The sequence below is a fragment of the Anomaloglossus baeobatrachus genome, chromosome 5, assembly GCF_048569485.1.
Source record: "Anomaloglossus baeobatrachus isolate aAnoBae1 chromosome 5, aAnoBae1.hap1, whole genome shotgun sequence".
NCBI classification, from domain to species: Eukaryota; Metazoa; Chordata; class Amphibia; order Anura; family Aromobatidae; genus Anomaloglossus; species Anomaloglossus baeobatrachus.
In genome coordinates, this window is record NC_134357.1 from 158,547,574 (window position 1) to 158,562,801 (window position 15,228).

Below are 15,228 nucleotides of genomic sequence, written 5' to 3' on the forward strand. Positions count from 1 at the left end.
CATTTGAAATACTGGTTACGTCCGGATGGGTAGTGCATTCCTAACCAAGGACACAGTGGGTATATCTTGGCGATCGCAGGGGCATAAGAGCTGTGCTCAGCATAATCGCCGCTGGGACTTTGTCTTACAAAACAGTGGAGCACCAGTCCTCACAGCTAGTTGGTTGGTGCCTAAGCCATCCCTGGCTGTTTAACCCACTAAATGCTGTGATCCTTTTTGATCGCAGCATTTAGGGGTTTGTGAGAAACATTTTGTGCCAGCTTCCCTCCAATTGGTGCCCCCGCAGTGTGATTGGGAGGACCCGATCATTGCCATGGTGAACCAAGGCAATGATGACGGATGACGATGTTCAGGTCACTAAGATATGGAAAGTCTCTGGGATCAAGCAGGAACATGATCCGTGATGCTTTTGTCAGGGCTGCACTGACAGCTTTAGTGTATTACAATGCTATTACACTGCATTTAATTATAGCTGTAATCAGAGCAGTAAAAGGTAAAGTCCCATAAAGGGACTAAGTAAAAAAGTTAAAATAAATTGTAAAAATGCTTTAAAAGAAATCAGAAAATTATACCATATATATGTATATTTTTGTAAAATACAAAATATATAAAAATGTACATATATTTCATATCGTTGTGTCTGTAACAATCCGATCTAAAAAATGTCATGCCACTTAACCCCCTTAGAGAACATCGTAAAAAAACTAGCAAAAATTATGACTTTTCCTCATTTAGCTGACAAAAAAATGAATAAAATTCGATGTAAAGGGCGATGTAAATAAAATAGTACTGCTGAAAACATCATCTTGTCCCTAAAAAAAAAGCTGCCATACAGCTCTGTCACTGAAAAAATAAAACAGTATAAACCTCGAAATACAGCAATGCAAAAACATTTTTTTTTTAAATAAAATTGTTTTTATTGTGTAAAAGTGGCAAAACAAAAAACCTATGTAAATATGGTATCGCTGTATTAGTACTAAGCTGAAGAAAAAAAGCTATCTTATCGCTTTTATAACACTGTAAACGGCATAAAAAAGCAAATGCTGAATTGCTGTTTCTTCTTGATTTTGCTGCACAAAAAAAGGAATAGAAAGTAATAAAAAAAAAATTATGTGGCCCAAATAGAACCAATAAAACTCCAACACATCCGGTAAAAAACAAACTTTCACATGACTCTGTCAGTAGAGAAAAAAAACTATAGCCTTCAAAATTCAGTGCTGCAACAAAACCTTTATTTTGTAAAAAGGCATTTTTACTGTGATAGAAGTTGAACCTAAAAAACCTCTCTAAACCTGGTATCGCTGAAATTGTACTGATCTGAGGAATAAAGTCGCCTAATCACTTATATCGCATGGTGTACAGCGTAAAGCATAAATAAATAAGGCCAATTCTTCAACCACTGTTGATTTGTTCATCCAGCCTCTAAAAGATCACACTATTGCACGGCTCACATTTATTTTGCACTCTATGTTCAGCATTTACACCTAGGATTACGTATAAATCTCTGAAAAATGTGATTCAGGCATATTTCTCACTGAAAATTCATTGCAATGAGGCACAAAAGTCACTTTGAACTCCTATCTGGCCTGTGGTCTGGGTGTGGCCATCTTTTTACATGAATTTTTAGGAATGCAGTGCTATCAATACCAGTTTGGTTCACCTTTGAAAAGACAGTAACCGATGAACCAAATGGATTCCGGAGCTTTGCTGCCTCATTATAGTTAATAGATCCATCCGTGGTTTCACCTGAAAAATGTATTTCGAAGATATCGATGGAAACCCTGATGTAAGAGCTCAGCATAGAGCACAAGATAAACATGAACAGATCCAAATTGTTCTCTACCTCAATTGCCACCAAATAACATTCAACATAACCCACAAAAGCACAAGTTACTAATCAAGTCCATCATCTGTTAATGGAAATATAGGGGGTTTCACATTACTGGTAGCACAGCAGCTCAGAAAAAGTACTATGGCACCGCCCCCCAAAAAGAAAATCAACAAAATGTGTACTCCCAAATCCAAATGTCCCCCTGTTACGAACCGGCGCCGCCATAGCCGCAAGCAGCCTGATGCGGTTCCTGTTGCGCCCAGGCGCTGGCTGCCATTCTTGGCCGTGCCTCGGGTCATCCAGTTGGCTGTTCCTTCCACCACGTCTAAGTGTGGAGAGGCGGCTAGTGCGCATGGGTGCGCCGATTTACCCCAGCCAGAGTTTAAGCCCAGTGTTTTGCCTAGTGAGCATGCTCAGCCTGATTGTGTTATGTCTGAGACTAAGTCCTCAGTTCAGGCTACTGAGCATGCTCCCACAATTAACCCTAACAGCCTCTTTGCACATGTACTTGGACTTCGTGCTGTGTCGAAGTGCTGGGATGTGCCTACTGAGCATGCTTAAACTGATAGTCTGCTTTCTGAGCCTGTTGCTCAGGCTACTGGGCATGCTCAGGCACTTAGTGCACCAGAGGCTAGGTCCGGTAAGGACCTCACTGAGCATGTCCGTGAGGTGGCAGGCCCTGATAGGGCAGAGGGTGTCAGGTGTCCTGATGACGTGGCAACTCCGGACTGGCTCGCAGAGGCCCGCCCCTATGATCTGGTACCTCATTATTGGTCGTCAGACGATGACTGGTGAAGTGTTTGGGGCGTGGCTGCCATGAGGTCATCAATGACGTGGCGGTTCCGGATAGGTCGCATGTGACGTCACTGATGACATGGCACTCTGCTATTGGACCTTGGTGGTTCCAACCTGAGTTTGGGGCGGACCCAGGTTATAAAAGGGGCTGGAGACAACATGGAGGTGCGCAGTCTTCACTTTTGCTCAGTCAGAGCACACCTCCATGTTAGAGCCTCATTGCGGCATAAGCCTATGTTGGGAAGCGGTAGGTAGGGTTAGGCGAATGGTGCCTGTCATGCCAAGATTCGTGGCTCGGCACATCAGGGTCAGGCGCCGTGCTTCCCTCCTGCCATTCCAGTCTTGCTATAGCAGCCCAGTGGCATTAACTAACTAAAGAATGTATGTCTGGAACACCAATGGTGTGAACAGGGTGCAAGACTCAAAAATATACAACTAAACAATAGGATAAAGAGTTGCACACCAGTCACAATGTATAGGGGAATAATGAAAAGCATAACTGCTATATGAATACTAGACTGAAAAATACAATGGACTATCTGAAATAAGTGAAAAACATGAAAATGGTATCTGCATAACTGCTATGAAAAATAGAAATGAGAGATATTTAGCCATAGTATTGATCAATGCAAAGGAGCCCCAAAACCAAACGCCAAGGTAATCTCTATTTTTGGGGTCCCTAACCTATGTGTAACCTCACCTGCAGTTAAAAAACTTGCTCTGTATGGGAAGCAAGGGACCAAGCTATATATGTGTGAAATAAGAGACATGGCTATGGGTGGGGCAGGGTTCTCAGACAAAAAGTGCATACTAACTAAAGAATGTATGTCTGGAACACCAATGGTGTGAACAGGGTGCAAGACTCAAAAATATACAACTAAACAATAGGATAAAGAGTTGCACACCAGTCACAATGTATAGGGGAATAATGAAAAGCATAACTGCTATATGAATACTAGACTGAAAAATACAATGGACTATCTGAAATAAGTGAAAAACATGAAAATGGTATCTGCATAACTGCTATGAAAAATAGAAATAGGAGATATTTAGCCATTGTATTGATCAATGCAAAGGAGCCCCAAAACCAAACGCCAAGGTAATCTCTATTTTTGGGGTCCCTAACCTATGTGTAACCTCACCTGCAGTTAAAAAACTTGCTCTGTATGGGAAGCAAGGGACCAAGCTATATATGTGTGAAATAAGAGACATGGCTATGGGTGGGGCAGGGTTCTCAGACAAAAAGTGCATACTAACTAAAGAATGTATGTCTGGAACACCAATGGTGTGAACAGGGTGCAAGACTCAAAAATATACAACTAAACAATAGGATAAAGAGTTGCACACCAGTCACAATGTATAGGGGAATAATGAAAAGCATAACTGCTATATGAATACTAGACTGAAAAATACAATGGACTATCTGAAATAAGTGAAAAACATGAAAATGGTATCTGCATAACTGCTATGAAAAATAGAAATGAGAGATATTTAGCCATTGTATTGATCAATGCAAAGGAGCCCCAAAACCAAACGCCAAGGTAATCTCTATTTTTGGGGTCCCTAACCTATGTGTAACCTCACCTGCAGTTAAAAAACTTGCTCTGTATGGGAAGCAAGGGACCAAGCTATATATGTGTGAAATAAGAGACATGGCTATGGGTGGGGCAGGGGTCTCAGACAAAAAGTGCATACTAACTAAAGAATATATGTCTGGAACACCAATGGTGTGAACAGGGTGCAAGACTCAAAAATATACAACTAAACAATAGGATAAAGAGTTGCACACCAGTCACAATGTATAGGGGAATAATGAAAAGCATAACTGCTATATGAATACTAGACTGAAAAATACAATGGACTATCTGAAATAAGTGAAAAACATGAAAATGGTATCTGCATAACTGCTATGAAAAATAGAAATGAGAGATATTTAGCCATTGTATTGATCAATGCAAAGGAGCCCCAAAACCAAACGCCAAGGTAATCTCTATTTTTGGGGTCCCTAACCTATGTGTAACCTCACCTGCAGTTAAAAAACTTGCTCTGTATGGGAAGCAAGGGACCAAGCTATATATGTGTGAAATAAGAGACATGGCTATGGGTGGGGCAGGGTTCTCAGACAAAAAGTGCATACTAACTAAAGAATGTATGTCTGGAACACCAATGGTGTGAACAGGGTGCAAGACTCAAAAATATACAACTAAACAATAGGATAAAGAGTTGCACACCAGTCACAATGTATAGGGGAATAATGAAAAGCATAACTGCTATATGAATGCTAGACTGAAAAATACAATGGACTATCTGAAATAAGTGAAAAACATGAAAATGGTATCTGCATAACTGCTATGAAAAATAGAAATGAGAGATATTTAGCCATTGTATTGATCAATGCAAAGGAGCCCCAAAACCAAACGCCAAGGTAATCTCTATTTTTGGGGTCCCTAACCTATGTGTAACCTCACCTGCAGTTAAAAAACTTGCTCTGTATGGGAAGCAAGGGACCAAGCTATATATGTGTGAAATAAGAGACATGGCTATGGGTGGGGCAGGGTTCTCAGACAAAAGATAAACATGAACAGATCCAAATTGTTCTCTACCTCAATTGCCACCAAATAACATTCAACATAACCCACAAAAGCACAAGTTACTAATCAAGTCCATCATCTGTTAATGGAAATATAGGGGGTTTCACATTACTGGTAGCACAGCAGCTCAGAAAAAGTACTATGGCACCGCCCCCCAAAAAGAAAATCAACAAAATGTGTACTCCCAAATCCAAATGTCCCCCTGTTACGAACCGGCGCCGCCATAGCCGCAAGCAGCCTGATGCGGTTCCTGTTGCGCTCAGGCGCTGGCTGCCATTCTTGGCCGTGCCTCGGGTCATCCAGTTGGCTGTTCCTTCCACCACGTCTAAGTGTGGAGAGGCGGCTAGTGCGCATGGGTGCGCCGATTTACCCCAGCCAGAGTTTAAGCCCAGTGTTTTGCCTAGTGAGCATGCTCAGCCTGATTGTGTTATGTCTGAGACTAAGTCCTCAGTTCAGGCTACTGAGCATGCTCCCACAATTAACCCTAACAGCCTCTTTGCACATGTACTTGGACTTCGTGCTGTGTCGAAGTGCTGGGATTTGCCTACTGAGCATGCTTAAACTGATAGTCTGCTTTCTGAGCCTGTTGCTCAGGCTACTGGGCATGCTCAGGCACTCAGGAGGCTAGGTCCGGTAAGGACCTCACTGAGCATGTCCGTGAGGTGGCAGGCCCTGATAGGGCAGAGGGTGTCAGGTGTCCTGATGACGTGGCAACTCCGGACTGGCTCGCAGAGGCCCGCCCCTATGATCTGGTACCTCAGTATTGGTCGTCAGACGATGACTGGTGAAGTGTTTGGGGCGTGGCTGCCATGAGGTCATCAATGACGTGGCGGTTCCGGATAGGTCGCATGTGACGTCACTGATGACATGGCACTCTGCTATTGGACCTTGGTGGTTCCACCCTGAGTTTGGGGCGGACCCAGGTTATAAAAGGGGCTGGAGACAACATGGAGGTGCGCAGTCTTCACTTTTGCTCAGTCAGAGCACACCTCCATGTTAGAGCCTCATTGCGGCATAAGCCTATGTTGGGAAGCGGTAGGTAGGGTTAGGCGAATGGTGCCTGTCATGCCAAGATTCGTGGCTCGGCACATCAGGGTCAGGCGCCGTGCTTCCCTCCTGCCATTCCAGTCTTGCTATAGCAGCCCAGTGGCATTAACTAGGCTGCAGCTGTTGTGCTTCCTGTCCGATTGTGCCCCCTATGCACACGGACAACGCACCTGCTGTGCCACCTGTCCGATTGTGCCTCCTACGCACACGGACAACGCACTTGCTGCGCCACCTGTCCGATTGTGCCCCCTACGCACACGGACAACGCTCCTGCTGCGCCACCTGTCCGGTTGTGCCCCTTACGCGCACGGTCAGCGTACCCCAGGACCCCTGTGGAGTTAACAGGGTGTTCCTTATCCTCCTCGGCTTCCCGGTCAACGCTACTGGTGTACCTATCTGGCCTGACGTGTCCTACACACACGTGGCCAGTCGAGAGGTGGCCAGAAACGCTAATCGGAGGACCGCTCGGCCTGACGTGTCCTACACACGTGGCCGACAGGGCGCTTTCGTGGCGGTCTTCCGGTCAACGCTACCTGGTTACCACCCGGCCTGACGTGTTTCCTGCACACGTGGTTGGTGTAGCGCTAGGTGCACCAAAACGCTAATCGGGTTGTCGTCCGGTCTGACGTGTCCCAACACACGTGACCGGTTCCCAGAGTTCCTGGGTTATCTCAGAGCCATCCAGCTCTATAGTCTCCGCCTAACCCTCAGGTGCCAGCAGCTCCTTTGTCATCTGGAGCACGGTGGGCCCCAACTGGCGATTAGGATATATACCCCCTGGTCCTAATCTGCCGGTCCCCCCGTAACACCCCCTCCCTTCAGAAGGGGCCTAAATCGCAGTTCAAGTCTCCTTTCTGTAGTGCTTTATTTATTTCATGTGCCTCTCCAGAACCACGAGCTGGTCACAATGTAAGGACACTACAATGTACTGAAATTGTCTCTCCAGTAAAGGAGACAAACTCTAGCGCAGCGCCACCTATTGGAAGTAGTGATCCTAAAAGTCACAAGTGGATTTTTAACAAACCTTTGCAATATGACTAAGGATGTATGCCAGATCAGAATCCCAATTTGCAGACACGGTGTTTCGGGGTACTTTCCCCTCGTCAGTGCAAAGCATGGGGTGTCTGATCTGGCTCATGAGAAAGCTATGTGGGGGACCACAGGGGAACACTATTCTCCTTAAGGAGACTGCAAGCCAGTCTGGCTGCCAGTAAGGGGACTTATAGCTGCCACGCCCCTCTGGGAAATATTCAAATTGTCTCTCCAGTAAAGGAGACAAACTCTAGCGTAGCGCCACCTATTGGAAGTAGAGATCCTAAAAGTCACAAGTGGATTTTTAACAATCCTTTGCAATGTACAATGTACTGAGCACAAGTGCTTATTTGCAATTTTTAATTCTGCAACATTCCCCATCTTTGAATTTATGTATGTTTTCCAAAGACTAAATTGTTACTACACCCATATATAAGTACCCAAAAGGTAGTAATTTTCAACATTTAGTCAATTGAGGGTGTATCTGCTGTTCAGGCACTTAGAGGCTCTGCAAATGGAGTCCGCAAATCTGTGCCCAAAATCATATGGCGCTCTTTCCCTCTTGAGCCATGCTGTGTGTCCAAATAGTACGATTCAGTTACATGTGGGGTATTGCAACGTTAAAGAGAAATTGTGTAACATCTTATGGGGTCTTCTTTTACCTATTCCCTTTGTGAAAATTGGAAATCTGGGGTTAAAGCAATATTTTAGTGGTAAAAGTGTAATTGATCTTTTGTTTACCGCCCAATATTATATAAATTTTGTGACACCCCTGTATTGTTAATATGCTCACTGCATGCATAGATGACGTAGATGAAGTCATTGAGAGGTGCAGTTTGTAAAAAGGGGTCATTTGTGGAGTGTTTCTGCTTTTCTGCCACCTGAGAGGTTCTGCTAATGTGACATGGCACAACAAGAAAGGGTAGCAATGTTTACCTGCCCATGCCTCGGCAGGTAAATTTTGTTGCCCTTTCTTGCTGTGAATTTTTCTGATTTTTTTTAGAGTGAATGCCTTTGGGTCAGTGCCAGTATGTCTGACATGTGCATTACACTCTTGATTTTTTCAAAGATGGCGTGGGTGACTTCAGATTTTCCTGCTAATGTGAGTATGCGTACCATACATCTAGGATCTTTCCCTCAGCTTTGTGTCATGACATGTGAAGTGATTCAATTAGGACTCCGAAAAAGGTGATTTTATACTTTATTTATTTCTGTAGCTTATAGGGTGAGTCATCTATTGTGCATTTAATCAAAGTATCTTCACTTGTTCCTTGTTTGATCAATAAAGCAATATGCAGTTTTTATTATACACACTGTGGTATTGTTTCACTCATGTCTGCAGTTATTTTTGCATTTATACACATAGACATAGTCTTGTATGTTGTATATTAGCTATCACATGTACATTATTTATATTTTACTAATGATGAATAATTGTCTTCATGATTATTTCATCTTAAATTATACGGCCCTTGCACTTTTGTAACTGTTTGAGAAAGGTTCACACTTCTGAACTAAAACATTATCACAATGGGCAATTTAATAATCACTTTTTCTACCATATTTTTGCTGTCTGCAGTTAATTTTATCTATCTGTTATGTTCGTACAACAACTCACAAAGGTGGAAAGGTAAGACTTAAGTAGAAATCGGGTATATACGATTGAGTATCAGCGCGGTATATACGCGATTTCTACTTACGTCTTACTATATCCTATATATCTCGGGGCACCAGCTGATACCACTACTGAATGTGCTGCATAAGGGTTGTGACTTGCACAACCTGAAAAGGGGAGTGTACCGTGATCCCTTTATATCCCATATCCCTACCGGATAAGACTCTATTGTGCTCACTCTTCCACAGCAGTTCTCTACCAAAGGTGGAAAGGTAACAGACTAAAAATTGCAAGTGACTCTGCTGGTTCCTATACAGACTTGAGATCCCAAGCCTGCAGTCACTAGGGGTTCCTGCCGGCATTGGAATAGCCCTGACCACAGACTAAATAATGGCAACTCGGGCCTATGCTACCTGATAAGCCATCAAGCGCTTCACATTCCTCCTAAGAAACGGAAGGCATAGCAATGTGCAAATTACATACAGAAGGGAAGGTCTGCTGAAGTAGAAAGTTATCCTACAATCAGTAAGACAAACAGCAAAATACAAAATACCAAAGAAGGTGAATATTTCTAAAGTATATGCCACCTGTTTAACCCATTAAGGATGAAGCCAGTTTTGTACTTAATGACCAGGACATTTTTTGCAATTCTGTCCAGTGTCATATTCACAGGTTATAACTCGGAACACTTCAATGGATCCCGGTGATTGTGAGACTGTTTTTTCGTGACATGTTGTACTTCATGTTAGTGGTAAATTTAGGATGATATTTTTTGCTTTTATTTGTGAAAAAATCGGAAATTTGATGAAAATTTTGCAAATTTCAAACTTTTAATTTTTATGTCCTTAAACCAGAGAGTTATGTCACACAAAATAGTTAATACTGTAAATAACATTTTGCACATGTCTACTTTGCACCAGCACAATTTTTGAAACCGAATTTTTGGGGGTTAAAAGTTAGAAGGGTTCAAAGTTCATCAGCAATTTCCCATTTTTTCAACAACATTTACAAAACCATTTTTTTAGGGACCATATCCCATTTGGAGTGACTTTGAGAGGCCTACATGATAGAAAATACCCCAAAGTGACACCATTCTAAAAAGTGCACCCCTCACACTGCTCAAATCTACATCCAAAAAGTTTATTAACCCTTCAAGTGCTTAACAGGAGCTAAAGCAATGGAAAATAAAAAAAAATAGAAATTATCATTTTACCTAAAAATGTTGATCTAGCCCCCAAAATTTGTTACCCAATTTCTTCTGAGCGCGCTGATACCCCACATGTGGTCAGAAACGGCTGTTTGGACAAATGGGAGGGCTCAGAAAAGAAGGAACAATATTTGAATTTTGGAATATAAATTTGGCTGAAAGAGATTGCGGGCACCATATCGCATTTGTAGGACCTTTAAGGTACCTAAACAGCAGAAAACCCCCACAAGTGACACCATTTTGGAAACTAGACCCTTCAAGGAATTTATCTAGATGTTTACTGAGCACCTTGAGCCACCGGGTGCTTCACAGAAGTTTTTAACGTTGAGTCGGGAAAGTAAAAAAATACTTTTTTACTACAAAATTGTTACTTCAATTAGAGAACTTTTTTTTGTCTCAAAAAAATACCAGGAAAAAATGCAGCATAAAATTTATTGTGCAATTTCTCCTGAGTTTTCTGATACCTCATATGTGGTAAAAATCAACTTTTTGGGCGCACAGCAAGGTTCTAAATGGAAGGAGCGCCATTAGACTGCAAAATTGTCTGGAATCATTAGCGGACCCCATGTTGCATTTTGAGAGCCCTTAAGGTGCCTAAACAGTGAAGGTCCCCCACAAGTGACCCCATTCTGGAAACTAGACACCTCAAGGATTTTATCCAGGGGTATAGTGAGCATTTTGAATACACAGGTAGTTCACAGAATTTGATAACCTTAGGTTGTCATTTGAAAATTTTATTTTTTTTCCAAAAAGGTTGCTTTAGCACCAAATTTCTCAATTTTTCAACAAGAAACAGCAAAAAGGGCACTTCACAGTTTGTTTTCCAATTTGTTATGAGCGCAGGAATACCCCACATGCGGTCAAAAACCTCTGTTTGAACAAACGGAAGGGCTCGAGACAGATGGAGTACCATTTCAATTTTGGAAAAGTTTAAATAAATTGCAGACACCATGTCGCATTTGCAGGGTCCCTAGGGTACCTATACAGCAGAACCCCCTTCAAGTGACCCCATTTTGGAAACTAAACACCTCAAGGATTTTATTCAATGGTATAGTGAGCATTTTGAATCCACAAGTTCTTCACAAAAATGTTGCTGTAGCAACAAATTTCTCACTTTTAGGCTATGTTCCCACAATCTGGCAACACTAAGGGGCACTTTGCACGCTGCGACATCACAGGCCGATGCTGCAATGCCGAGCGCGATAGTGCCCGCCCCCGTCGCAACTGCGATATCCTTGTGATAGCTGCCGTAGCAAACATTATCGCTACGGCAGCTTCACATGGACTCACCTGTCCTGCGACGTCGCTCTGGCCGGCGACCCACCTCCTTATTAAGGGGGCGGGTCGTGCGGCGTCACAGCGACGTCACACGGCAGGCGGCCAATAGGAGCGGAGGGGCGGAAATGAGCGGGATGTAAACATCCCGCCCACCTCCTTCCTTCCGCATATCCTACGGAAGCCGCAGTGACGCCGGTAGGAGATGTTCCTCGCTCCTGCGGCTTCACACACAGCGATGTGTGCTGCCGCAGGAGCAAGGAACGACATCGGACTGTCACGTCAGCGTAATCATGGATTACACCGACACTGCACCGATGATACGATTATGACGCTTTTGCGCTCGTTAATCGTATCATCGAGCCTTTACACACTACGATGTCGCATGCAATGCCGGAAGTGCGTCATTTTCAATTTGACCCCACCGACATCGCACCTGCGATGTCGTAGTGTGCAAAGTACCCCTAAGTCTGCAGAGATGTGTGTGTTGTCCATGGAAGAATGCAGATGCCTGTGCCCACGATCAGGGTTCGGGTCACTGTGGACTTTAGCTCTATTTTTCCCATGAGAACACTCTAGTCTCTGCAGCAAAAATTGACAAGCTGAGGCTCAGGAAGCCGTGCTGGATGTCAGTTTATGCTGCAGATAAAAGAAGCAAATTGGACATAGGATTTCCAAAAGTACTTCCACTGCGCTTGTACGGCACAGCGCAGCTTTGTAGACACAGCAAAAACACTCTGCATCCAAAATGCTGCAAATCCTGATTGTGGGCACACAGCCTAAAAATCTAGGATGAATGGATAGATAGACAGATGTCAAACACATATATAATGTCCTACCACCTGCATATTCTAAGCTGGCACTCTTTAGTGACTTTCATGTGGCACTAAAGGGTTCTTAGCCCTGCATTTGGCCAAAAAATAAATAAATAATTAAAAAAAATGACGTGGGGTCCCCTCCATTTTTGATAGCCAGCTAGGGTAAAGCAGATGGTTGCAGCCTGAAGACGACAGCTGGCAGCTTCACCTTGGTTGGTAATCCAAAATGGAGGGCACCCCAGGCTGTTTTTTTTTATTTATAAATAAATCATTAAAAAAAAACCATGAGGTCGCCCCCAAATTGGATGATTTGCCAAGGTAAAGCAGACAGCTACTGTCTGGCATTCTCAGGGTGGAAAGAGCCATGGTTATTGGACCCTTCCCAGCCTAAAAATAGTAGGCTACAGCCACCCCAGAAGTGGTGTAGCCATTAGATGCACCAATCCTGGCGCTTCACCCCGACTTATCCTGTTTGACCTGGTGCGGTGGCAAACGGGGTAATATATAGGATTGATATCAGCTGTGTAATGTCACCTGTCATCAAGTCCAGAGGTTTGTTGTGATGTCACGGCATCTAACAGATACCCAACATCACTAACCCAGTTAGTAATAAAAAAAATAAAGATGACAAAAAAAATTATTTCACCAATTTATGGAAAAGAGAAAAAAAAAATCTGCGTCTGCTTTAATCCATTTTAAAGGTCCCACACAACTATGGACCAGAGTGACCTGCAGTAACCTCATTCCAGACAATGAGTGGCACGCTCAGAGAATGAATCCCCCATTGTCTGGAACAGCAGGTCCTCCATGTGAAGAGTGTGGCTGCAGATTACTGCACTCATGCTCCCCTGGTCCACAGTACAGCAGTATGAGCGGCAGTGAGCTCAGCGTCCTTTCTTGCAAGGACCTGGCTAACAGCCACTGTCTGGGCATGTAGCCGCCATCTTTTCAGAAAGAGGAGGAGTGATCACGGGGACCAGAGCAACAGCAGGTACCAGGGAAGACCTGGGGGGGGACCCAGTAGGACCTGGGGAGGACTTTTCTGTTGCATGTGACATGCTACAGAAATCAGAGGAGGATGAATGCGGCCAGTGCGATGGTCGTGCGCGCCGCCATCTTGGAAGATCGTGAGGGGTCGGGGGTTGGGAGTTGAAAGTCAGGGGGTGGCACTTTGGCGACACTGGGGGACTGGAGGGGACCCGAGGAGGAGATTCATCTTCCATCTTACATGTTTGATCATGCCAGGTGGGAGATAAATCTTTTTTACCTGCACTGTCATTTACTGTAGCGTGATTATCGGTATACACTGTATACCGATGATTATGTGACTGGGGACCGGAAAAAAATAGCCCGAATCGTGATCTCCAGTGTCTCAGCTACCCCTGGTAGCTGAAACCCCGGAGACTTTCTGACGCTGGGGGGTGCTATTCACTTTTTTCTGACCGACGTTTTAAGGCGGCGATCTGGCATAAGTACCCTTTAATATGGCCGTTTTAATCCGTATGGCGATCGTACAGGGATTAATGAAAATGTACTAGAAAATATCCTATCTGGTATTCCACTGACTCGCAGAAACTAACAGCAATATGGCTGGACTTCAAAAAAAAAATGTCATCAGCAGGAAATACAAGCAAGAAAAATGTATTTAAAGCTGCATCTGAAAGGTGATTGAATTGGGTGGGCAAATAGGTAAATTAATACTATGGTATTAATACTAATTATTTAATTAAAAGTAATAATATTATCCTAATAGAACCATAGCATAGATAATTGAAACTAAGCAAGCAAAGAAAAGGTGAACTTCCTGTGGTTTGGCTGACAGAGAAGCCAACTACAAAGGAGATTCAAGGGTTTGAATCCAGATACATGACACAATCCAAACTACTCTCTTTTCCTAGAAATCAATCAGGCACCTCACAATCTTGTGTCTGTCTGTAAACAAATGGATGGTTTTGTCTTATTCGGAGTAGGATAAAAAGATTATTAATCCTACAGCCCCTGGCTAATGCTGCCCCTCCACTGGTTAGCTAAAAATTGAACAGATCAGCAGACTTGTTTCATGATCTTTAGGGAGCAATTATATTATTTATCTGTGTATATAGTTCATTACTCTATACAGTGTGTCCACCCATATCCTGTCCACAGCCATTAACTTGAGAACAGCGGCACCTATAGGCATAGGAGTGGTGTCTATGTATAGTAAAGTATCCATGCTCTGCACAATGAAAACATCTATAGTGCCACCTGGTGGAAAACAATGGAGTTAGTATTTTTATCTTGAAAACTAAACAAAATAGAAAAAAAGTGAATTACTAAGTTGTAGGGCATCATCAATTCAATATGAATCAACACCTTGCATACAGAAATGCTATGATTAGAACGTGTAAAACTCACAAGGCTGTGGACGTGAAGCGATACCTCATGGAGACCTTCCTACAAATCATTGGGTATGGTGGCTGCGTGGAGTGGCCTCCACGCTCACCTGACCCCATTGGACTTCTTTCTGTGAGGTCACCTCAAACAGCAGGTGTATGCGACCCCTCCACCAACATTGCAGGACCTACAACGACGTATTACAGATGCTTGTGCAAACGTGTCACCTACCATATTGTACAACGTGCAACAAGATACAGTATGATGTCCAGAGTCCAGATGTGCATTGCAGCTGCCGGTGGCCACTTTGAGCATCAAAGTTAAATGAGCGCCATATGCGTGACCAACATTCAATGTTTTGGGGGGGGGTCATGGGTTTCATATCATAGCATTTCTGTATGCAAGGTGTCAATTCATATTGAATTGATGATGCCCTACAATTTTTTATTTCACTTTCTCTGTCTCGTTCCGTTTTCGAGATAAAAATGCTAACTCCATCGTTTTCCACCAGGTGGCGCTATAGGTGGTTTCATTGCGTAGAGCATGGCTACTTTACTATACCTAGACACCACTTCTATGCCTATAGCTGCCGCTGTTCTCAAGTTAATGGTGGTGGACAGGATATGGGTGAACATACTGTATAG